The sequence below is a fragment of the Pteropus alecto genome, unplaced genomic scaffold, assembly GCF_000325575.1.
Source record: "Pteropus alecto unplaced genomic scaffold, ASM32557v1 scaffold3, whole genome shotgun sequence".
Lineage (NCBI taxonomy): Eukaryota > Metazoa > Chordata > Mammalia > Chiroptera > Pteropodidae > Pteropus > Pteropus alecto.
Window position 1 is genome coordinate 54081113 of NW_006442484.1, and position 24936 is coordinate 54106048.

The following is a 24936-nucleotide window of genomic DNA, read 5'->3' on the forward strand; positions in this document are numbered from 1 at the left end:
ATAGACCTAACTTCTTATAATTCATAATGTGAAAAATACAAGTGAAAAACAATCCCATAGAAGGAAATGGCAACACCAGGAGAAAGAGTGAATGTCTTCGTGTTACAACCAAATAGCATACAACATGTGTAAGCTAAATTTATTTAATAAATACAAAAACTGAAATGGAAGCCAAGGTTTACAGTTATATACTGCTGGAGAGAAAAGAAACTGTAAGGATAAGTATCTGGAATCACCTAGCTTTTTTAATGAGGAAACTGAAGTCCAGAAATGGATTTTTTCCCCAAAGTCTTAACATTTACTTCACCTCAAACACAGGAATTGTGATCACTGAAGAAAAGGGCAACTTCAAGCCTAAAAGATCCACTATTTTCACAAATATCTTTTCCTTCCTTCCTTCCTTCCTTCCTTCCTTCCTTCCTTCCTTCCTTCCTTCCTTCCTTCCTTCCTTCCTTCCTAATTATATGTCTGTCTGTCTGTCTGTCATCTATCTACCATCTATTAATCTATCTCTTGGTTATATAATTAATTTACTAATTATATTTTATCTATTAATTCATATTGAATGTGATATCTATTGACAGGAAGTATATGTACTTTGGAAAGAAGTGGAAAGACAGTTGATATCTTCCTAACAGAGTTCAAATTAGAACTTTGATTCATAGCTAATATAATTCAGATCAATAATACCTTTTTTATCTCAAGGATCGATAGCTAAAGTCAGGTTAGTTTCCTCATTTTCTCTCGAAGTCTGTTACTGTCCTAGATATCGTTTCTGCTTAAACAAATCTATTGGAGACTTCTCAAATTTCTGCTTCTGATTATCTCAGCTTGTGTGAGAAAAGGAGAGCAAAATGTTAGCTCATGTATGGGAATTTCCCACAAAATATTACTATATTTTTTCCTCAAGGAAAAAGGAGGCAAAATCTGTACTCAATATATCTAACAATATTTTGGCATGAGATATAAAGCAGTTAACTTTCTCTCTGACTAGAAAAGTGTTATGGTTCCAAATATTAGCTAACATACCATAAACATGATGAACCAATATGATTAATTTTCTCATTCCTCAGGGAAAGTAATTCTGCTGGTGAAATAAGTTCTAATGTGAAAACCTTGGAATTTCTGATTGTGCTCTAATTAAAAGTATCTGGGAAGAGGTATGAACTTAGTTCAAGATTGGAACTGCAGCTGTTGGTGACTATACGCATATGTTTAAATGACATCCTGAGTTCAACTTCTCTGAATCATCACTAAAGGAACAGGGAGCCCCAGGCAGCTGAGTCACAGTCTTCCAGGAACCATGAAATGTTGATCTTCAGCCACTTCCATTTAGACTGTAAAATGTCAGACTCATGAAAAAATAACTATTGGCCCAGAGAATGAAAGGCAATTGGTACCTTTTTTATTTATAGCATCCAATAAATAATTTTCTTTTTCTCTTCATTCTTCATTAGTTTACATTTTTATGAAGACCAATTAGTTTGTCCAAATTTCCATTCTTTTTCTTCTGTCCAAACTCTACCAAACACATAATCATAACATGAGGAATCAGATAACATCTTCTTGTTAAATGCCCTACTCAATTCCCTTAATTATAATTTCTGAGAATGGAGATCAGAATTCTGATTTTTTTGTAAGCTATTTCAAATCCTAATAATTAGGTTAATTTAGAAATGATTAAAATTTATCACATTGTACACTCTTTGTATCTTACAAATGATCTAATATGTAAAAAGCATATATTTAATGCTTGTCTTTATATTAAAAATTGAGTCTGCTTATTCAAGTGTAATGATAGAACTAAAAGACATCTTAAAATAATTCAATCTCTTCCTTGGCTTCCCTTCTCAAAAAGATTTTTTCTCTAAGATTTCTTATCCATGGGATAACTTATCTCTGCACTCTGCCTATGTCAAATTTATCTGCCTGTAAAAACTTTAGCTTGCCTTCTTCAGGAAAAATTGACACTCTTTTTAATTCTAACTCTACATACTGTTTTTTTTACATATTTAATCATGTCTCAGATACATCTTTCCTGGTGATATATAAGCTTCTGAGAGATATGAGAAAAACTATAAACTCCCTCTAAAGTGCAAATACACACATGCATAGATACTTTTTCATACACATTTTTGAAGACCATTCATGAATGCCCACTTGATCACATCTTTTCAGGTGAGTCTTCTAGTGCCTTTTGGGAAGGATAGTGGGTCTCTTGTATCTCTTTGGCCTCTGAATAAGATGATAATATGGAATGCAGGTAAGCGGTGGTGAGAGAGTAATGTTGATATAATAGTGATATGGAAAACACTGGCACCTCAGGAACCTTTACTTTTTTAAGGGCTATCATTAATGAATACAAACGTAAAATAATGTCAAAGGAATTTCATTCAAAGTTGACCACATATACAAAAAACCTCTCTGGTCATATGAATTGAGACTAATCTAAATTCTCTTGATTAAATATTTTTCCTCGACTGGCATATTCTTAAGCAATCCCTTAAGAGAAAAACATACAAAAAGAGGTTTAAAAGAGAGAAGTCTGAAACCAGAATAAAATTATTGGCACTAAAAGGAGGGCCTGAGTGTTTTTAAGATAAATTGCTTTTCTCACAATTTTTTGATAATCCACATTAGCACTAGGCTGCGGATGCCATAATGATTCCTTTATTGTGTACCTGTTTCCTTTTCTCATAAACTGTACACCTATGCTAAATGAAATTAAAACCATGTAACATAAATAAGATGCATAGAAACTTGCATAATATACACACTCACATGATTATAAAACCAAATTCTAATACTAAATATAAATTTTATCTATAATATTTGTCATATGGGATTATCTGCCTCGATTGCCTCAATTGGTATAAATAATTGACCAGGAAGCACCTGAAAGTAAGCTTCCTTTCATAAAAGAGAAAGTTTTAACTTGTGTTATCAATTCATTTCCCCAAGCTTTCAATATATGGAAGTAGCCATATATTGAAAGGAAAGGAAGGAAGGAAAGATAATTATGAGAAATTGTAGTAAGAAATTATATCAGAAAGGGTGGTCTTTACTTCATTTAAACTCCAAAGGCTCTAGTTAAATAACACTAAGCACTCAATTTTGGAAATGCCTGTTGAACAAGTGACAACTTGATTGGTTTTAAGCTTGTAAGGTTCATTAGTCATCTAAAATAGAAGAGAGTAAGATATTGGCTGCACAAACAGCTACTATTACAAGGAAACAAATAAGCTGCTTATCTGAGATAAAATACTTATTTTGTAGAAATAGTAATTTTTTTAATTGTATAAACATGTAAATGTATTTATGCATCTAACATAATTTCTGAGATACAGCAGGCAAAAATATGTTTATCTTATCCAGGCAAACTAATGCATTGCAGTTTATATGCCTTTAAATTTTCTCTATTTATGGTTATTTTTTACTTTTTAGGAAGTCATTAAAATACTATTTTAAATAATAACCCTTCCTCTTCCACCCACAATGGGCTAATACAAACCAGATCTATCCTCACACCTGAAACAACTTAAAAAAAACAACACTGTCAAACTATATGAAATGATGGTATGATGGTTTTCAACTAATTAAATATTGATCAGTGAAGAACAGTGATCACTTAAAGGTGGGGAGTAAGAGTTCAGTCCTACCTTCTGATATTTGCTCCAGTGTACTGAAGAGAGTTTCCACACTAATGTTCAGGGAGGGGCAGCTCTGGAATTGCCAGTAATCTCCCTTAGTTGAGGTGACAAAGCAGGAGTCTAAAGAGGCAGAGGTGGCTAGAATGTGCAGAGCAGAGAGCTAAAGTGTATAGAGCTATACAGCAAGAGAGATCTGGAAATGTTCAGAAGGCTTAAGTCTTCAGCTTTATACTGATTAGTGCATGCCTGAGAAAAAATTACGCAAATTTGGGTAAATAACCAACCACCTGGAAGGGCTAGAGGGGATAACACTTAGAACACATGTAAGTGGGAATATTTTTTGTCCTTAGTTGCAAAAAAGCTAGAACCTCACTTGAGTAGGGCATTTAATGAGAAAATGTTATCTGAGTCCTGACTACATATGATTATGTAGTCAGAAGATTGTTTTCCTTAGTACTGAGGGGAAAAAATGACCATAGAATAAACATTTTTCTGCTTTGCTAACAAAGCTTAACAGCAAGATAACAAAATACCAAATTGTTTCCAAGTATTTAAACTGTACCACAACAGAGCTCAAGAATATTTACACATATACAACATTTTCAGAACTCAAGAAGATAAAATTCATATCAGACATTCAAACAAAAATCATAAGGCATGCAAATAACAATAAAATACAATGAGAAGAGTCAAAATGACAAAGAAATGACACAGAAAATAGCATTAGCACACAAGATTAAAACTGTAAGTTTTACAGTTTTACAGATTAAAACTGTAAGTTTAACTGCATTTCATATGTTCAAGAAGCTAGAAAAAATAAGTGTATTAAGTAATGAAAGGAGATAGAGACCCCAACTGAATTTCTAGAAATGAAAATGACAATATCTGAGATGGGAAATTCACTAAATGGGATTATAAACAATTAGACATAGCAGAAGAATTAAAGAAAAAGACATAATGATAGAAACTATGCAAATCAAAACAGAAAAAAAAAGTCTAAAAATCATGAATGGAGCATGAGTGAGTCGTGAGGTTAACTTTAAGCATCCTCATTTTTATACATGTAATTGGAGTCCTGGAAAGAGAGGATAGTGTCTGAAGAAAGAAAATGGCACCAGATGGAAATGTGGATTCATACAAGGTGTGAAGATGCCAGAGCAGACAACTACATGGGCAAATACAAAAGACTTTTTTAAACACTTAAATCTCTTTAAAAGATAATTAGTTCGTCAATTTTGATGAATGTACCCTACTAATTAAAACAAGATGTTAATAAAATGGGTCTGGGCTGTATGGTGACTTTCTAGCTCAAAAATTTTCTGTAAATTATAATTTTTCTGTAAATCTAAATGTATTCTAAGTAAAAATTTACTTGAAAACAGATAATTAGCCATTTGAAACCAAAATAATGATACTGTAGGGAGTTATTTAAAACATATGTAGAAACAAAATGTATGACAGCAATAGCATACAGGCCAGGAAAGGAAAAGTGGAAGTATACTGAAGTTTCCTAGGTAATTAGTTTTCCTAAGATAACTAGGTTAATATCACTTGAAGGTTGACTGGGATAAATCAAAGATATATATTCTAAGTTCCAAAGCAATCACTAAAATAACAAAATAAAATGATAGCAAATAAAGAAGGAAATCAAATATCATCATGCATAATACTAAATCCAAAAGAAGACCCCAAATTAGTAAAAAAGAAACAAAAACAGATAGGACCAATAGAACAACAACAGGGGTAGATTTAAACTAAAATATATCAATTATCACATCAAATGCATGTTCCAAACACCTCAATTTAAAGGAAAATATTGTCTACTTGAATAAAACAGCAAGAGCCAACTATCTGTTGCTTAAAAACAAACAAAAAAAACCCAAAAAACTCTTTATATATGAATACACAAAGATGAAAAATATCATACAAATTTTATACCAATTGAAAGAAACGTAAGGTGGCTATATTAATATTGAGTTACATTTTACAGCAAAGGATATTACCAGTGACTAAGAGTGTCATTTAATAAAAAAAGGGCAAGATTCATCAAGAGAATAGAACAATCTTAAAAGTTTATGCACCTAAAACCACAGATCCAAATTAAATGAAACAAAAACTAACAGAAGTGGAAAGGGAAGTAGACAAATCCAGAATTATAGCCAAGTAGTTCAACAACCATGACCCAATATTCAATAAAAAAGTAGATAAAAGTATTTATAAAAGATTCGATAAATGCTATGAACCAACTTGATTAATTGGCATTTATAAAATATTCTATTCCACACATGCTTTTCAAAAGCATATAGAACACTACCAAATTAGATCAAACTCAGGGCTATAAAATAAATTTCAATAAATTAGAAATTATTTCATTCATATAAAATATTTACTCTAACCCTAATGAAATTAAATTGGAAATAAGTAAAAGAAAGATATTTGAAAAATCTCAAATATTTGGAAACTAATATTCTTTTAAAAAACTCATGGGTCAATGTTAAAATCATAGGGAAATTAGAGAATATTTTAAACTAAATAAAAGAGAAGAGTCAGCATATAAAAAATAGCATAGCTATTACATAGCCAAGTAATAATTAGAGATAAATTTATAGCAAGAAAAAAATTTTAAATCAGAATTGATATAAATAAAATAAAAATACAAAAAGCAATAGAGAAAGTAAATGAAACCAATGATTGGGTCTTTTACAAAATACATAAAATTGATAAACCTCGATATAGACTGATAAGGAAAAAAAGAAGAGGCACTAATTAGTAATTTTAAGAACTAGAGGTTTTACATCATTACAGATTCTAATAAGGAAATATTATTAAGAACTTTATGCCATCCTATTTGACAACTTAGATGAAATGGATCAATTTCTTGAAACACACAAACTACCAAACCTCATTCAAGAAGAAATAGATAGCCTAAATAGACTTATAATTTTTTCAATTGAATTTCATATTAACAAACCTTCCCACAAAGAAAACTTAAGTCCCAAATGAATTCACTGGTGAATTCTACCAAGCACTTAAATAAGAAATAATACCAATTTTATATTAACTTTTTCAGAACATTTAACAGAGGGAGAGATACCTGCCATCTCATTCTGTGAATCTTAAATTACCCATATACTAAAACCAAAAAAAGAAAAAAAAAAGAATACAATACATTAGCCTCTAGTACAGCAATATCAGGTAAAAATATGATACAATTTTCATCAGGAAACAGGAAGATCCTGTTTTCCTTTTTAAAAATTCAGCTTTCCCAATTTTATAATACTTGTAATGTTTATTCTATTGAGAAAATATAGAGAATATCACTGTAATTCTAGAATTCTTCAAACTAAACTTTTATGAATAGTTTTATTGTACTTTTTATTATGGTAAAATAGATATACCATTAAATTTACTACTTTAATTATTTTTAAGTGTACAACTCAGAGCATTAATTACATTCACAATGTTGTGTAGTCATCACCACTATTTCCAAATGTTTTCATCACCCCAAACAGAAATTCTGTATTCATTAGGTAATAACTCGCCATTCGTTCCCTTCTCTGAACTCTGATAACCTCTAATCTACTTTCTGTCTCTATGAATTTGCCTATTCTAGATATTCTATGTATGTGGAAAGATACACTACTTTTTTTGGTGGGGGGGTGGATCTGGCTTATTTCACTTACTATAAAGTTTTCAAGGTTCACTTATATAGCATGTATCAGAAATTCATTTTGTATTCATATATATTTGAAATCAGTTATACATAGAGCAAGAGTAGGCATCTGATATTTTGATATAATCATTTTGATTCATTTTTGAGACTTTATTTGAATTTTCCTACATGAATTTTTAAAATATTATCAAAATTTTTCAATGAGCCTTATTATTCTGGGGACTCACTCCATTACAGAAATTTACTCCATTTCTAAGCCTTGCGAAATGAGGAATGAAGTGATGCTTAGAGATGGGTTATTATGGAATTCGAAGATGGGATGTTGATAAGAATCATGAAAAGGAAATATAGAATGAGGTTGGCAGTAGAGTGGTGGTGATGCTGAGGTGTGATACAGTTGAAGGATGTCAGTGGCACTATGCTTGGAAATATTAAAACACTACATTTTCTCAGTGCCATATTGATGGATATTTTTTATATTCCTGATGTTTAAATAATCTAATCAACAACATATGATATTTATTCAGTCTAGAGAGAATGCTACCATTACATTTTGATAGAGGAATTCTTTGCAATAGGTCCATGCCTCACCAGAGACCTGTGTTCCATCAGATGGAACAATTGGGATAGAAATATTGCAGCACTAAGACTTGTACTATGGATCATGGTGTTCGTTTACTCTTGTTTTTAAAGTAATTTGAAATGTGGTTGTTCCAACTGAGGGAGAACATAGAATCCCAAAGGGAGACTTGAAGAGAGATGAACATGATAGACTTGACATAGGTCCAGGGCTTTTTGTTATTGGTTCTGGAAAGAAAAGTGGAAATGATTAGATCACCCTCAGCCATTTAGTAGTTGAATGTTAGGCACTAAGTGGCACCTGCCACTTAGAGAAATAAAGACAGGGAAGATCTTAACAGTCAGTAAAGAAGGGTAGTGGGACGATTAGGCTCCTGGAGTTGATATATTCAAGAAAGCAGTCATTGAGGATCTTAGAGACCCAAGAAAAATGATCTAGCATAGAAAGAATTCTCTGGAATAACTTGTACCCTGTCTTCATTTTGGTGTGATTTAATATCCAGAAACAACTACTTTAATAGTCATTCCATGTTTTGAATTCAGATTTCTCCTAAGCTACATGGTAGCAATCAGAAAGAATTATATAGTAGTGGTATATTTATGTAAAAGGTATAATGCATTTAAAAATATTTTCGTTTTTAAAAAGACAACTCTGCAAATTAAATTCCCAGAGTTAAATGTTTTAGATGATTAACATGAAAAGGGAATCTGGAGACAGCCTTTATTGAGAATAGATGAGTTGGATTGTCATACAGTTCTTAGATCATGTCTACACAGCAAAAATAAATTGGTACTGCAATTAATCCATTTTAACCAATATTATTATTTAACTTATTTAATTTATGCTAATAAATAAGATTTTTTAAAAAATGTATTCTGAGCACTTTCCTTCCCTTTTCATATTGTCTCTCCCACCTTTATTTATTTTTATTTCTTTGATATTTGCTTTGCATTTTTACCTGTTCTATTAGGTAGACATATCAGTTGAAGTCTGTCTTAAAAGTTAGTGACACTGAATTTAATACACCAACCATTCCTGAAGAATCTATAGCACATTTACTATTTTGTTAGATTGATAGATATTCTGAGAATAAAAAAAGCCTTTTGAGTTTGGCCTTTTTCCTCCAGGAGTTTGTCATACTGTCCAATTATCTTTCGAATTTGAATACTGTAGGTAACTAAGATCAGAAAACCAATTCTTAAGGAAGGCATAAATTAATATTATGAAAACTACAGTTTAATATAAAGATAATTTTTCATTTCAAGATTATTATTATTATTTTCAAGTTTACCAACAATAGACAATTCTAGTCAAAATAGTTATACAACCAACCAACAAACAAAGCCTAGAATTATGGACAATCAATCAGACCAGCAAACACCAAGTGATAACAATTCATTTGAACATTTGGAGCCATATTTCCCAAAGGGTTTTGGATCTCATCACTGGAGATAAAACAAATGCTTAAAGATATCAGACTACACCTATAAAAATATATACTTGACCAATTCAGCATACCTAATAGAGAGAGGAGCCAAATAGTAGTATAAATACATAAACTCCCAAGATGATTCTATAGTCACCTGGAGAAGAAGACAAATTTGGTTTCCTAATATAACTATTTAAATTGTTAAATGTAAATACTTTAAAGTTCTATTAGTACATCTATAATGTTAATTATGTGTATTTACATTAATACTTTTTAATCCGTTGATACTTATGAATATTTAATATCATTTTATTAATCTATATGCCCAAATTAAAATTTCATATTCCAATACATTTTCAAAGAGGTTATTCACTCTTTAGTTTAAGGACAAGATGACATATAGATAACATGTCTTAGAATAATCACACACTAGAATGATGAATTTAAAAGAATCCTAAATATGTTTTATGAAAGAATTTTGTAAGCATCAAAAAACTTTGCAATAACTCTAAATTGACACAACCTTTCCCCTCAAATGTAAATATTATGCTTTTACACATAAAACATGACTCTCTGGGCTATATGTTTCCTGCTTGGGTTCTGCCCTTTGTGTTTACGTTATCATATATTACACAAAGTCATTTCGTGACTAACTTCCAGAGCTCTGAGTCACAGTGTGGGTGTTGCTTATCTTTTCTTTTTTTCTACATGGAACTGCTTTTGGAACTAATGTTTTGGTAATACTCTCATACAGATGAGCTTTTTTCATAATTAAATAATTTTTGTCTCATTATAGTTCTGTGGTGGTGTACTTCTATATTATAGGTTTTCTTTTGCTACCAGAAGCAAAGTTTAATATCATTTTATAACCAACAAGAACATGACGATACATCATGTAGGTATATAATCTATTGCTTAATTTATATAATTGCAATATAGACTTGATCAAATACATTCTTATTTAAGTATCTTAGAATATAAGCTTTGGTCTTTGGAGACTTGTAAAATATTTTTATAGAGCAATCTGTTAATGCTGGCATAAAATATTTACTTTAGATTATAAGAATTCTAATGTTTATATCTTATTTTAAGTATCACTAATTAATAACAATGAAAGAAGTTTCTTTAAACATAAGGCTCTCAGTTAGTCTCTTTATTATATTTTTTTACAAATTACTAAATAGTATTTAAAGGTAAACCACATCTTCAGAAAATTCCAATTAGACATGATTAGTAAAGAATTGCCACTACAAGCTTAAAATTATTAAAAAAGGCTACATCTGACCAACTTCTTACTAAATTCTTTATAATCTTAGAGGCAGAAACATATATTGCATATATATTTGTTTAAGAACTAAATGCAAAGTACTGAGAACCTAATTTTGCAGTGCAATGTGAGTTTACTTTGTTTACAGACAAGAGTCGATTTTCATTTTAGGGTTACAGACAATGGTTCTTTCCTACCCCTCTTTACCTCTCAGTACCATGCTTTTTCTTCCCCCAAATGAAATAAAGTTTATTTCTTATGGGCTAGAAAGTATATTGCCAAGTACTCACGTGTAAAATCTCTGAAGAAAGTTCTTGTAAAGATTTTTTTCAAAGCAGAGTTGAGTTAATTTTGTTTTCCCTTCCAGGCACTGAAGAGAGGATTTGTCTTTTCTATTTCTTTTAAACAGATCAAGAAACTGGGGAGTGGAGAAAGATGAAGGAAATGCAATCTGATCCTGTTAGCTGTGAAAGGGTGAGGTAAGAATCTGACAATTATCCAGCCCAAAGTCGCTCCTGTCTGTTGGAGCAAAGAAGGAGCCTCAGAGCCAGTTTCAGAGATCACCGACAGTTGGGAATAGCCAGGCTTCCTGTTTAAGTCAGTCCAACTCTCTTTAGGCTAGTTTCGCCAAACTCTTCAAAAGCCTTTTCTATTATGGAGGAAGCAGACAAAGGAAACAGCTTCCACCAAGATTTCAGAATAACAATTTTTGAATGACTATTTCTTTTGCTTTCTAGGATTCTTTTTGTAATCATTTAAAAAAAAAAAAAAAGACACTTCTTCCAGAGTTATACATATTTTAGAATATTATATATTTATTATTACATTGTTATTTAATAAAATAAACTTTTTTCCAGTTTATCTTCAAATTATTTCTTCTACATTGTCAGTATATTCATGAAAAAATTCAAGGGACACTGAATTTCCCTCTAATTAGAGAGACAGTACGTTGTATTGCCTTTTGCAGAATGTCAGCCTGTGAACACTGCCTCAGCTACTTGTAAGCTTTGCAACTTGTCAATTATTTAAATTCTGTGTCTTAGTTTCTGTTTTCCTAAATAATGATAATAAATGTTCCTAGGACTGATTTAAGTAGTAAATGGATTGATATATACAAATATATGTATACATATAAACATACATTAGACACTTAAGAGAGGCCCCTCACCTTCAATAAATGTTAACTATCATGTTTATTGCTGTTGCTTATGTTTTATATTATTATTATTATTTTACACAATGTGTAAATACTTAAAGATGTCACTCCGATTTCCTCTACATAGGTTGCTATTATTGAGGTTAACCCTTAGTATTTCCATATGGAATTATGGTCATATCAGACTAAGATCATTAGAGATTACATCAGATGTCAGAATCTACTTCGCCATGAAGACTAAAGTCATTTGATCAGAACATCCACTAGTTTCTTGTTTTTTTCCATCTCAGATTCTCTTTGTGACTTCAACTTTTCTTGCTTCTTTCTTTTGATCTCTGTGTAAGGGTAATCTTTCTTCTTGTGGGTTTTTAACATTTATTGAATAATTATTAACTGTCTGACACGTAAATTATATCATTTAATTCTCATAACTAGCTTATGAAGAAGATCATCTCTGTATGCCCATTTGACATATATTGGGAGGGCGACTGTGGTTTATGGAGCTGTGATTCAAGTCCTGTAGATTGACTTTAGAGTGCAGATGCTCGAATACTCCTCCATGCTTTTTTCTCACCCATGTTCTAGATTTCATATCATGTTAACAAAAAATTTTGCTGCATGATTATTACCTCACACCCCACAACTCAAGCTCATTCAATGTTCCCTTCTTGCTCAGATTGTTGAGAAAAGTGCCTGTTTTTGGACTGATTAAAGTTTTGGCCAATCTACAGACTCTGTTCAGGTAGAAGTAAACTCAGCCAATCAAATTTCCTTTTTGGAAACTTGAAGTATGAGCTATAGAAAAAAGAACACAGTAAATGCCAGCCTTTTAACTAAAAAGCCAAGCTAGAGAAAGGGTTTATGGGGAGAAAGTTAGTCAAGAGAGGAAGATGAAAAGAATAAATGAAAGAGAATGTGTAACCCCTGAGAGAGGAAAGAGGGCAAGAACAAACAAAAAAGCAAGACTGAGAGCAGGAGAAATGAGGGAACTCTACAGTGACAGTTCTTCCTCAGGCTTAGTTCAGGTTTTCCTAAGTACTCAAGAACATATATCCTTATAATAAAACCCCTTTCCACCTAAAGCATTTAAGAAATCTCTTTTTCTTATTATGTAAAGAACCCTATGTGAAAGAGCCACAGCTGAGCTGAAATTATTTTCTCCAAGATTATTGATTTCGTATTTAAGCTGCACTTGGCATTAATGAAAACTTATCACCATTTTGTTAAAATGTAACTTACACACACTTAGGTATTCTTGCACTGAAGAGAACGTGAGACTTATGGTAGACTATTTATTGTTAGGATGAGACAGCCTGACACTCACTTACAGGCTCTGTGGACTCAGCTTTTCTCTCCTTGAGGCTTATGTGAGCTCTTGTTTGAGGTCTTATTACCAGTTTGACATTCCATTGTATACAACTCAGTCACAATAATTTGGGTAAAAGATTTGGTTTTCCTCACCAACAATTTGCCTAGGTGCCATTGTATCTTAAACTTTTTTGTATTAATCTGGATGTTCCAAGTACTTACCTAATACTACTCTCCTTTTTATTTCTCACCATTCTCTGTTAATTTTTTCTTTATAACTTTCGAGCAATTTGAATAATGTTCCAAATTCTTACTATGAGCTTGTTGATTTCTTGTCTAAGAAATAATGTCTTTTTTTTTCTTTACTTGTCCTATGTATCTGGAAACATTTTCTAATTTTATCTATTAAGAATTTTATTTATTAAAATATATCAAATATTTCAACAAGTTCTGATAACTACATGAGTGAGACAAATCTGGTAAGAAATTGGTTCTTTAATGTCATTGAAAGAAGAGTATGCATTGTTGCAGGATAGAGATGATCAAAATTAGAAAGGATGTTAAAAAACATTATACAGAAGTTTCAATAAACATCTAAAACAAAATTAAATTTTACTACATCAAACACTCATTTTATACATTTTTGTATGTGAAATATTAGATATTTCATTATTTCATATTTCAACCAGTTACCTTTCATAGAAAGTATGACCACAAAGGTCTTTAGTTGTATTAGGTGAGGAGTGAGCCATTGAGCTCACGCTTTGTCTCAGTCTTCATCCTTGTATCCAGAATCTAAACCATGTACTGCTTGTCCTTGGCTTTTCTAAAAGTAATTTCTGAAAACTGATAAACAAATGGAAACGATCCACATTTTCATATTTCAGATGTAAAAAAGAATGGTATCTAGGGTTTATCAAATTGTATTCATCGAAACTCAGCATAATAGGTCTGACATATACAAACATGATACAAAATTGCCTCTGTACTTATTTTATCATTAACAAAATTAATTTAGCTTTCAAGCCCCTATATTTACCTATTCTAGGTAGTTTACTACTAAATTGCTAGTTGAAATTTGGCTACTTAGAGGCACCCAGGAAATTTAGATGTCTACTGCCCTTATTCTTTCCCTTCTCCCTAGGGCACCTGACCTCTTAGAAGTGTTTGGAAAGGGCATCTGGCCCATTTGATGTCCTCTGGCCCATTACATGTCCTCTGTCATTTGCTGAGAACTCATTTAGCTTGGTCATGCCTATTATAGTATGGCCAATATTTTAGAACTAAAAATATGTTTTTACTTTAGATCCTAGTTTTTGCAATTTAAGACCATAGCTTTTGAGAATATCTTCTCTCCTGTGGGTAGAAACATCCATTCAGCAAGTCACATGAAGCCTCTATTCTTTGCTCTTAGCTTCATGTGCCTATTGTAAAGAGTAAGGACAAAAATAAATGAAAAAAAAATATGTAGTTGTAAATCAAAATACTACCAGCTACAGGTCAGTTGCCTTATTTTTAGCCAAATTTAGTATCATGCTCATTTTATAACAGTTGAGATACCTATATATAGTCCTAGGCTACAAACCTATATGGCATGTTACTGTACTGAATACTCAAGGCAACTGTAACACAATGGTAAATATTTATGCATCTAAACATAGAAAAAGTACAGTAAAATACAATACAAAAGATAAAAAAATATACACCTATATATTAGAGCACTTACCATAAATGGAGGTTGCAGGACTAAAAGTTGCTCTGGGTAAGTCAGTGAGTGAGTGGTGAGTGAATGCGAAAACGTATATTACTGTACACTCCTGTAGAGTTTATAATACTGTACAGCAGTATCGCCACAAACAAGTGAGTAATGTGTTGCCCTACGGTGTTATGAGGGTTATGACGTCATTAGGTGATAAGAATTTTTCAGCTCCACGTAAGCATATGGGATCACCATCATGTATGCAGTCTGTCATTGACTGAAATGTCACTGTATAGAGCATGACTATAAATTATTGCTATTTATTAATACATTTTTTTAAATGTAATGTCCAAGAGTTAAAATAAAACAAATTGAATTTCTAGCTATTTCTCTCTAGATTTCTAGAATTACGTATTCTATTAGACAGCATGATGAGATTACTTAGAATTATCACTTTCATTAATGTGGTTTTTCAATTCTTATTTAGTTTATTTGTTTAACTACTGTTAGAATCTGGAAAGTATATATGTATCTCTAAAACATGAATAAAGGGGTAAATTCTTTTGCTTTTTATTGATAATAATAGAATTTCTTATATCTACCTCTGTGAAATAAGTCCTATGATAGTAACAAATTTGTTAAAAAATATCATACAAACTTAGGTCACAGTAATTGATCTGCATCATCTAGCATGAGAAAAGTAATATTCCCGCTGCACTTTGTATGTATAAAATGACATAAAAACCCTAAAGGGAGAATATTTTCACTCTCTAGTGTCTCCAAAATACTTAATTTTTTAAATTCTAAAAGCAGCCTAGATGAAAGTAAAATTATAGTTTGGCATCAAGTCAATATTTAAAAAAGAATAAGTTGTTGAAATATTATTTTGTTTGATCATTTTTATCACAACATGAATAAAGAGAAGATAATCTTTTACTTTTATAAAATGAGTCTCTTCACTTTTATAGTATAGTTTTTAAAGTCAATATGCAAGAAAGGAAAAAAATGTCCTTCCTGGTAACTGCACTATAGAATTTATAGAATTGATAACTAATAAGTGTTAATAACTATAACTATACAAAACTGAAAGCAATTTTTTTCTAACTACACTGCCTTTTCTTTTCAATAGGTTTGTCACAAAAGGGATGACGATTCTTGGCACGATGTGTGAATTTTGACACGCAGCTCTCTTTATCTGTCCCAGACATGCGTAGCAACAAATGTCTTCAGAATTTAACTCTCACAGGGAGCTTCTTTTGTCTCCATTTTCTTTTTCTCATGAGGAAAACAAACAAATAAATAAACTTCATTTGGGCTAGGAGTACTTTACTCTTTATAGACAGACAAATCAACTGTGTTTAATGTGAACTATGTGACGAAATAAATTGAAAGCTATGATAGCACTCTTGATATGTAATCTTGATACCACTTTAAGTCTTGCAATGTCAGGTATAAATCTTAGAACAAATATTTTGTAGCCCAAGAGAAAGCACACACAAGAAATATATATTTCTCTCTTTTTATTTGTGTTTTTCCCTCTTCCATAAAGAATTGATATGGATTTGAGGTGTCTAGCAGAAAAAATCTCTTATTTCTTCCTGACTCTCCCCAACTCGATGTGGAAGATAATAATCAGGGCAGGGCCTTCTTGCCCAGTTTGTTTTTTTCATTGTTTCTGGGAATTTTCTTGAGAGAGAAGAATGTCCAAGTAGAAAAAAGGTAGCCTCTAGTAAGATGCAATTTGATCAGCAGTGCGAAAAGTCTCTAACATTTGTGCAATTTCATCCTACATTCTGCTATGTGTGAAATGCACCCAACAATGAAGAATGCATTTGTGTGCTCACCATATATTCTTTTTAAATTCAAGTTTTGTTGGGAGAAATAACATTTTATTTAACACAGAATGATATAAAGTCATTCTGAACAAAAACTAGTCTAAGTTAAGGATTTTAACTTAATGATCTCCTTTGATTTTTGTAACATCTCTACGACAATGCACAGTGTTTAAATAACTTATAAGTAGTAAGTCCAGCTCCGGAATACTTGAATTTAACGATTTTGTCCTTAATAATTGTTGTTTCACTTCATTTTTTTAAAGACTAAGGCAGATACCTTTTTCATTAAAGTATGGATGGGATTGTTATAGAAATATGTAAAACCTTGGGTATATGTAAAACAAAGGAAGAAAAGGCCATGGAAAGAAGAGGTAAAAATAGTGAGAGTAAATGCAGAGCCCTGTTCCTAAGGGAGATTAACCAATGCTGAGCTCACCTGAGTTTCAGTAAATACTCTCTTTAGATTATCTGCCTGGAGACCCTTTCAAAGAAAGTCAAATCTCAGAAGACAATGGAAAGGAGTATCTTGATGTCTAGGGTTTTCAGACCTCTCAGGACTCTGCTTACTTCTGCACTGGAATATTAAGCCTTGAAGTTTACACTTGAAACAATTTCGTGTTTTATTCTTTAATCATGTAGATTTTAATTGCTGTGCTTCTATTTATTTTTGATACCTAAAACTGATTTTAGACTTTTAATTTTCTGGTCCTTTTATTTTAATTATTTTGTAACACTGTTTTTCTTAATTATCCTTCTCGTTTATATTACTTGCACTAGTTATCCCTTCTCTAATATTTATTTTAACTAGTTTTATTACTTTTATTGCTATTTTAACTGTCGCTTTTATGTGTCTGTCTTAAGTATTATAAGCAGTACTATCTATATTGGTGTATACGTAACATATGATGCCCATGTATGAATATAGTATAGTATATAGCAGGGAAAGTTGTGTCTTTATTTACTTCAAGTCGATATATAGCTGCAAGCCATCTAGTCCTTGAGGGTAGACCATTTTCTCTTTAACCAAAATGAGACTCAGTGACTCTAAGATCACTACACTGAATAATTTGATAGGCTGTAAAAAAAAATTATTTCCAGCCACAGGCTTACCTAACCTGTACTACCAGGATAGACACTGGCAAATTGCATAAAAAGTCTATATTCTCATACCCCAAGCTGTTTCATTCTGAACCTCCCTGGAATAGTGCATGTACGTATAGGTCAGTTTTATTCCAGCATCCACTACCATATTAATTTATATCTCTTTATTGATTGGGTTAAAGGATAATTACTTATACCATAAATTATCTCTCTTATTAAGAATGCTAAAGGAAGTTTGGCCTCAGAGAGGATTATCCTTCTATCTCCATTCCTGTTGTTTTAGATTGTGGACAGGGAGCTAATCCCTTGATAGTTCCCATCCTCAGAGAGCCTGACTGACTGAGAATGTGATCCTGCCCAGAATTTCAGAGTATAAGAGACCAGTCATCATCCTCATTCTTTCCTTGGTTGTAATCCCAGCAGGCTATATAATTTTTCATTCAAAATACTTTTTATTTTTATATCTCTTTATTGAATATATATTTGTGTTTCACTAATCCTTTTTCAGAGGGACCAGAAAAAAATGTGCAATATCATTTGGAATTCTGAAGAAAAACGGCTCACTACAATGGTGCTTTTATGATTATTTATCTCCCTTCGTCTAATAATACAAGACACAGCTACGAAAGCAAGAATGGTTGGCAGGCAGAGTTGACTAGATTTTTGGTAAGAATCATAAAAATATTGCCAACAGGTAAACATTTTTTTTAGAAATTTCAAAAGTTAAAGTTTATACATTTTTTATGAAAATATTTTTGCTTACAAATTACTTATGAAAAATTTCAAAATGTAAAATAAAATAGCATATAAATATACCACATAGAAATATCTATTGATCACCAACTATATGACAAACACTGTTCTAGGATCTAAGGCAACAGTGAAGAACTAGACAGTTAAAAGACACTGTCTTCTTGGAACTATTCATTTTAATGCCATAAACTGAGTGCTACTAATGATCACAATTCTTACTCAGTGAACCAGGATTACAACAAACAAAATAAAGAATGTCTCACCTTTTAAAACTGTTTAGGAAGAAATTATTCCAGGAGCTTCATGTGAAAGTCTCTTTCCTCTAATTTATTTAAAAATGTGTTCATTTATCTTATAGAGGTTTTCACTAATTATCCAATATCTGCAATGTGAAGACAATTTTTTTATTGCACTTCTTGATTATTTTCTTAATATTTTAGAATAAAATTTCATGGTTAAAGTTATATTTCACATCAGTTTCTAACTACCTCAACTTTCTAATTTACAGAAATACCAACTCTATACACCAACTCCCTCAAAGACACTTTAAAAGTTTTTTCTGTTAGTTTCACATGGCAAAAATTTTAATTTACTGTCCATTAAGTAGCAATGAAGCTGAATATTCATTTTCTTATTAAACATATTTATTTTTCTTTTGTGAATTGCTATTTATGTTATTTGTGCATATTGTTGGTATGTGTTATTTTTATTGACTTACAAGATTTCTCATTTAGTATCCCAGATTTCTCTTTTTTAAATTGAGATGAAAGCTAAATTGATGTTTATTTTTAATTAATTAAAACATATAACATTTCCAAAATTTAGTTTAAGAAAACAAAATGTTAGTCATTTTTTATTAAAGGAATACATACATATTATATATGTCTTCATATACATACATTCTTGTATATGTTTAAAGATAAAATGCAATATTTCCTCTATAATTAGACTCAGTTATACTAAAAAAAGAAATATGTATGATAATAGCAATGGTAATAATAATAAACATCATTAAGCATCTATTTACATACCTCCTGTTCTGTTCTATCTTTTACAAATAATTTTAATCCTCAAACAATCCTCTAAAGTAACTATTTTAAAGTTGTTTTAAATTTGAAGAATTATGAACATTGGAAAGCTTAATTCAATTGGGCATTGCTTAGTACTTAAAGATAGTAAGTAGCCGCACATAGCATGAATTCCAAATCTGTAGTAATCCCTTGTCTGCAGTCCTTCTAGCTGACACTACTGTATTAGCATCTGCATGCAAATGATTAGAAGGAAGAGGGGAAGTGGCATTCTGATTTCAATTGACAAGGTCTGTCATCACAAGACTCACTTCATATTTTCCCCTCTTTTATCATGTTTTATTTTTCTAACTCAAAGGACTGAAGTTGTTTGAGACAAAGAAGTATTTGGTTGGTTGAAGTGTCTGAATGAGATGAAACTAAAATGTGATCAAAATTTTCAGAAATAGTGAGGAAAATGGTAGTACTCTAATCACTGTCTTCCTTTAAATTCTATAAAAATGGTTCATTTCTTGCTCATAGAAAACATAGAGCGATTTGTGGTTAATTACTGCCCTCTGTTGACAACATGTTATGTAAGTGTTAATTTATGTTTTAGGAGTGTTTAAGGTTAGAGTTACAAGAAATCTCATCTATATAGATGAATAGTTAAATCCCAGAGAATTGAAGGGCCTTACCCAAACAGCCATAGCTGGCTAATGACAAACCTATTTGGACATCAGGTTTCATGGCCTACTATTAATCATGTGATGACTAAATTAAAAACAGTAAATTTTTTTTGCCTAATGATATTTTCCATTTTCTGAGACTAAAAACAATAGTCAAAGGAATTTAAATTAAATATTTGTTTAGGTTAAAAATAAATCAAACAGTACAAATAAGCGAGAAAAGGAAAAGAAACATTTTTCTTATTCTCCGCCTGATTCTACTACCAGATGTAGACACTTTTAACTGTTCCTTTGTCATTCTAAAATTATATGTACATATATATATGTTTTTCAAAATTGAAGTACTGTTCTTCAACTTTTAAAAATTTAAAACATATATTTTAGAGTTTATTCCATATTAACATACAAAGATATAGCTTATTTTTAAATATGGCTTCCTTTTATTGACACTTTTGATGATTACAGGCAAGCTTAGAATGTACTTAATTTAGGTTTGCCTGATAGTCCCTCGTAATTAATTTAGGTGCTGTATCTCTTCTTGGACTATAACAGAGGGAGGCTGTTTTGTTCTCATTTCATTCCATCAGAGGGTGCATGATTTTGGTTTGCCTCATTAGTGATGATGTGTATTAATTTTGATCACTCGATCAAGGTGTTTCCTGGCTTCTTCATTGTAAACTATCCCATTTGTCTGCTTCTCTGCACAGAGAGAATTTGAGTCACAATAGTGTTCAGTTAAGATACAAAATTAAAAGAATTATCTTGTCAAATCCTCTTTCAGAGATGCTAATTATTATTTTCTCAATAGTTCTGAGTGTTCATTTTTCTGTCTTCTCATTTAATTCCAATTTTTCTTTTTGGAGGAACACACAGATTAGTAAAGTACTTACAACAGCCGCGCATAGAGTGTGAGGAATGGTTCAGTGTATTAAACAGTTCATATAATTCTGAAATTTGTTATGTGTAGGTCTAACGGTTGGTAACATGTGAAGTTACTTACCAAAAATAATTCTTTTTATTGGCAACTAGATGAACACTGACACCAGAACTGCTGACAGTTTTATTTTTCTAAAAACATTTGATGAGACACAGATTTTCAAAAATTATATTACAATTTCAGTCATGTGATTTATTTTGATATTTGTTAAAATTTTTCACTTTGAATTTATATTTTAATATAAAATTTTGAATGCTTTAGAAGAAAAAACTTTGAAAACATGAAATTTTTATATGTTTAGATTTAATTTACATTTTGGAGAAAATATACAAATTGCATACAGTTAAAATAGAACAAAACTATATGACAATCTTGACTATAAGGTAATTAATTTTTATTAATCATTAATTTTGATAAAATGAAGGCAAGAAAGACCAATGGCATGTAATAAATAGATAAACATTTATGACTTTCATGTGTATTTAGTTTATTATTTATCCAAGCATCACTAGCCAATTAGCCAAATATCTAAAATAAGCACAATAAAAATTGAGACATCTTGGTATTTTGTCAACATTCAGCCATATAAAAATTATAGCTTTACACCATATCTTACAATTTCATCTTTATGAAGTATATAGGTCTAAGTAAGATACATAATATTTTGTTATAATTTGCTAACTTGATTAACAACTTCAAATATTAAACATATGGTCATCACAATGCCTTGCTGCCTCCCACTTTGCTATAATTCAAGCAGAGAATTTTCTGAATCATCCATTTACCAATTATTGACCACCTACTACATGCCACTACTGGGACATTACCAGTAAATAAAACAGGTAAATATTCGTGTTTTCTTGGAAATTACATTTTAGTACATTTTTCATCACAGGGGTCAAGGGATATATTTTGGCATATGACATAGTTTTTGCCCACATAATAGCACACACAAACTGTCCCAATATTCCTCATGGCATGACAAATTTTAACTAAATTAACATGTGGTTTCGGTAATATGAAATCATAATTGCAAACGAATTTATTAGAAGATTTAGAGAAAATGTCTGGCCATGGGGAAAATGTTTAGGGGGCAAAAGAAAGCAGAAGAATAATAAGAAAATGTCAATGCAGCCAATAGTATCCTCAAAATTTAATGAGTAGAATTGAAAGAAGAAATAAACAAGGAAATATAAATTTAAATTTAGTTTTGTGTCAGGTTAGTGTGGTATTCTAGAAAGTAAGTAGAATAAGCTTAATTAATTGGTACCATAACATGTAATAAGCAATCATAAAACCACATCCTCTATATCCCCATGGAAACAGTGATAAACAACTGCTGTCCATTTTGCACACACAGAAAACCAAGGTTAATTAGAAGTACTGTACTTGCAAATTCATTTCTATTAACAGCAAAGCCAATCCAAAAAAGGATATTTTCATGACATAATTTTTCTTCTGAGTTCTATTAGAATTGTGACAGATCTACACATTAGGGATTCATAAGACAGCTTAGAAAGTGGAGTGCCTGCCAAAATCCACCTGGACTGAGAAGAACATCTATTTCTACTTCTTTGACAACAGTCATTTTTCCCTCTTTCGATGTAAAAGTCATTCAGAATCCAGGTGACATTCATTACAACCAAAGTCAGACTAAACAATGAAAGCATAAAGACAATACTAGTTTTCATCCTCTCATAAAAATTTAAGTAATAAAGTGAATATATGTCAAAATCAATGTAGATTTTTCATGTTTATCTTAAAGTCAGGAAATGTACCTTTCACAGAAATGGAAGATAACTGAGTAATGCATTTACTTTAGTAATGCATTTATTTCAGGCTCAACCATCTATATGTATATGTCACTAAGGATAGAAATAATCTTCAGTATTAACATTCCTTTGTGGCACATGGGTTGGGGGCTGTTTTCCATCCTGGGACATTTCTCCTGATACGTGTTCTAGACATGCTTTGTAGACAGCATTTATTACTCATAATCAGTAAGGACTCGAATTTATTTTACTTTGTCCAAAACAAACTTAACTCCAGTTCATTTGACGGTCTCTCTTCCTCTTTAGAAGTAGTCAACCTCCAGAAGTTGAGATGAATTTTTCCTATTTATGGTGTTGTACATTGCTATATATACTTAAATAATTTATACAATTTCTTTTTTAAAAAATGTGCATAAGTAGTATTATGCTCTACTTATTCTTCAACTTTTTTTTTCACTCATCATATTTCTGAAATATATACATGTTTATGTATGTGGATCTACTTTCACTTTAGCTATGGTGTAATATTCCATTTATTAAAATATATAATTAATGTTTTTCATTCTTCTAATGAGGAACAGTTAGATCAGCTTGCTTGTACTTATTTTTGCTTCAGTGAACATTCTTACACATGACACCTTGTTTAAATGTAAGCTTATCTTCAAGATAGTTATGTAAAAATAGAATGGCTGAGTTGTAGATTTAGCAGGGTTTTTTTTAATTATAAACTGCTCAAAGTAGTCTCACTACAGCACTATATAAGAGTACATATTTCCTCACATCCTTGCCAAAAGGTGTGTTTACAATTTTTAATTTCTGCCAAACTAATAATTAAGAAATGATGTCTTATTGTTGATTTTATGTCTCAGATTTCTTATGAAAAAGTGTTCAAGTTTATTGGTTTTCTCTTCTGAGACATATCTAATCATATCTTTTGACCATTTAAAATATTTGATTTTCTGTTCTGTCTTGTTCTTGTTTATATAATAGATCAGATGATAAAAAGATATAGATAGATATAGATATAGATATAGATATAGATATAGATATATGGAAAAAAATCCTCTATTGGTTACATGGGTTGGAGATACCATCTCCACATATGTGTCTTGTCTTTTAGTTTGTTTAGAGTGGTTTATTTGTCATATAAGGATTAATATTGAGTTAAGTAAATATATCAATCTTTTCTTTAATGGTTTATGCTTTTTAAAAGCTTATTTTAAAAAGTCTACCTACCATAATATGACAAATATATTATTCTACATTTTCTTCTAAAATTTTACTTTTAAACCTTTATATTTGAAAACTTCCTTTTTGTCTTCTATTTCAAAGTTCTCTGGGTTATTTTTTGCCCTTTACATCTTCCATATAAATTTCAATAGTAATGTGGCAACTTCTTTGAAAAAGTTAATATTGACTGGTATTGCATTTGATTAGTAAATCAATTTGGGAAGAATAAGCTTGAATAGTTCAGAAGAGGTGGAATTTAGTGACCTGAAGGATGCACTGCCCTTAGCTAGGAGACAGGCAACTTTTTCATTAAAAATAGAAGTTAAGGCTATAATTATGTGACAGGTGCAACCACACACAGCACTGAGCTGCTAATGTTTGTACATAGTTTAATATTCTGCTGTCACCATCATCTTGAAATTGGATAAAGTGGTCCACATTTCACTTTGTACTGAGCCCCCCAAATTACGTAGCTGGTCCTGGAGGGTATATGCATATAGATGAGTAGTGTGGTGGGTGTATATGAAGTTCTCTTCTCTTGGCTTTTATATTCTCAGTGAAATAGGAAGTAAAGGTAATTTATCTCCCTGTGCTGCATTCTGGGTTCTACCTCAAGGTCTCATACTCAATTCATTATTTTTCTCTGAGCCTAACCTGCTGTTTGACTGATTCAGTAATTTTCAATTGCTTTGACTATTTTTTAATTTTAGAAATTCTGCTAGATATTCTTTCAGCTTTGCTTTTTTTCATAATTTGGCATTTTTTGCTGTATGTTTTTGGTTTCTTATTTTGTCTTTAATAACTTTATACATATTTTCTGGTCTTCTTTTGTATTTTTTTTCTATTTTTG

General features: G+C 31.1%; 1 protein-coding gene across 1 annotated transcript in view; it reads right to left on the bottom strand.

Annotated features, from left to right (window-relative positions):
- Window positions 1-11190, bottom strand: part of TFPI (tissue factor pathway inhibitor) — a 53638-nt gene extending 42448 nt beyond the window's left edge. Inside the window, exon 1 of the mRNA XM_006921273.2 lies at window positions 10890-11190. The gene's annotated coding sequence lies outside the window, so the exon portion shown is untranslated. The remainder of the gene's footprint in view (window positions 1-10889) is intronic.
- Window positions 11191-24936: the final 13746 nt, after the last annotated feature.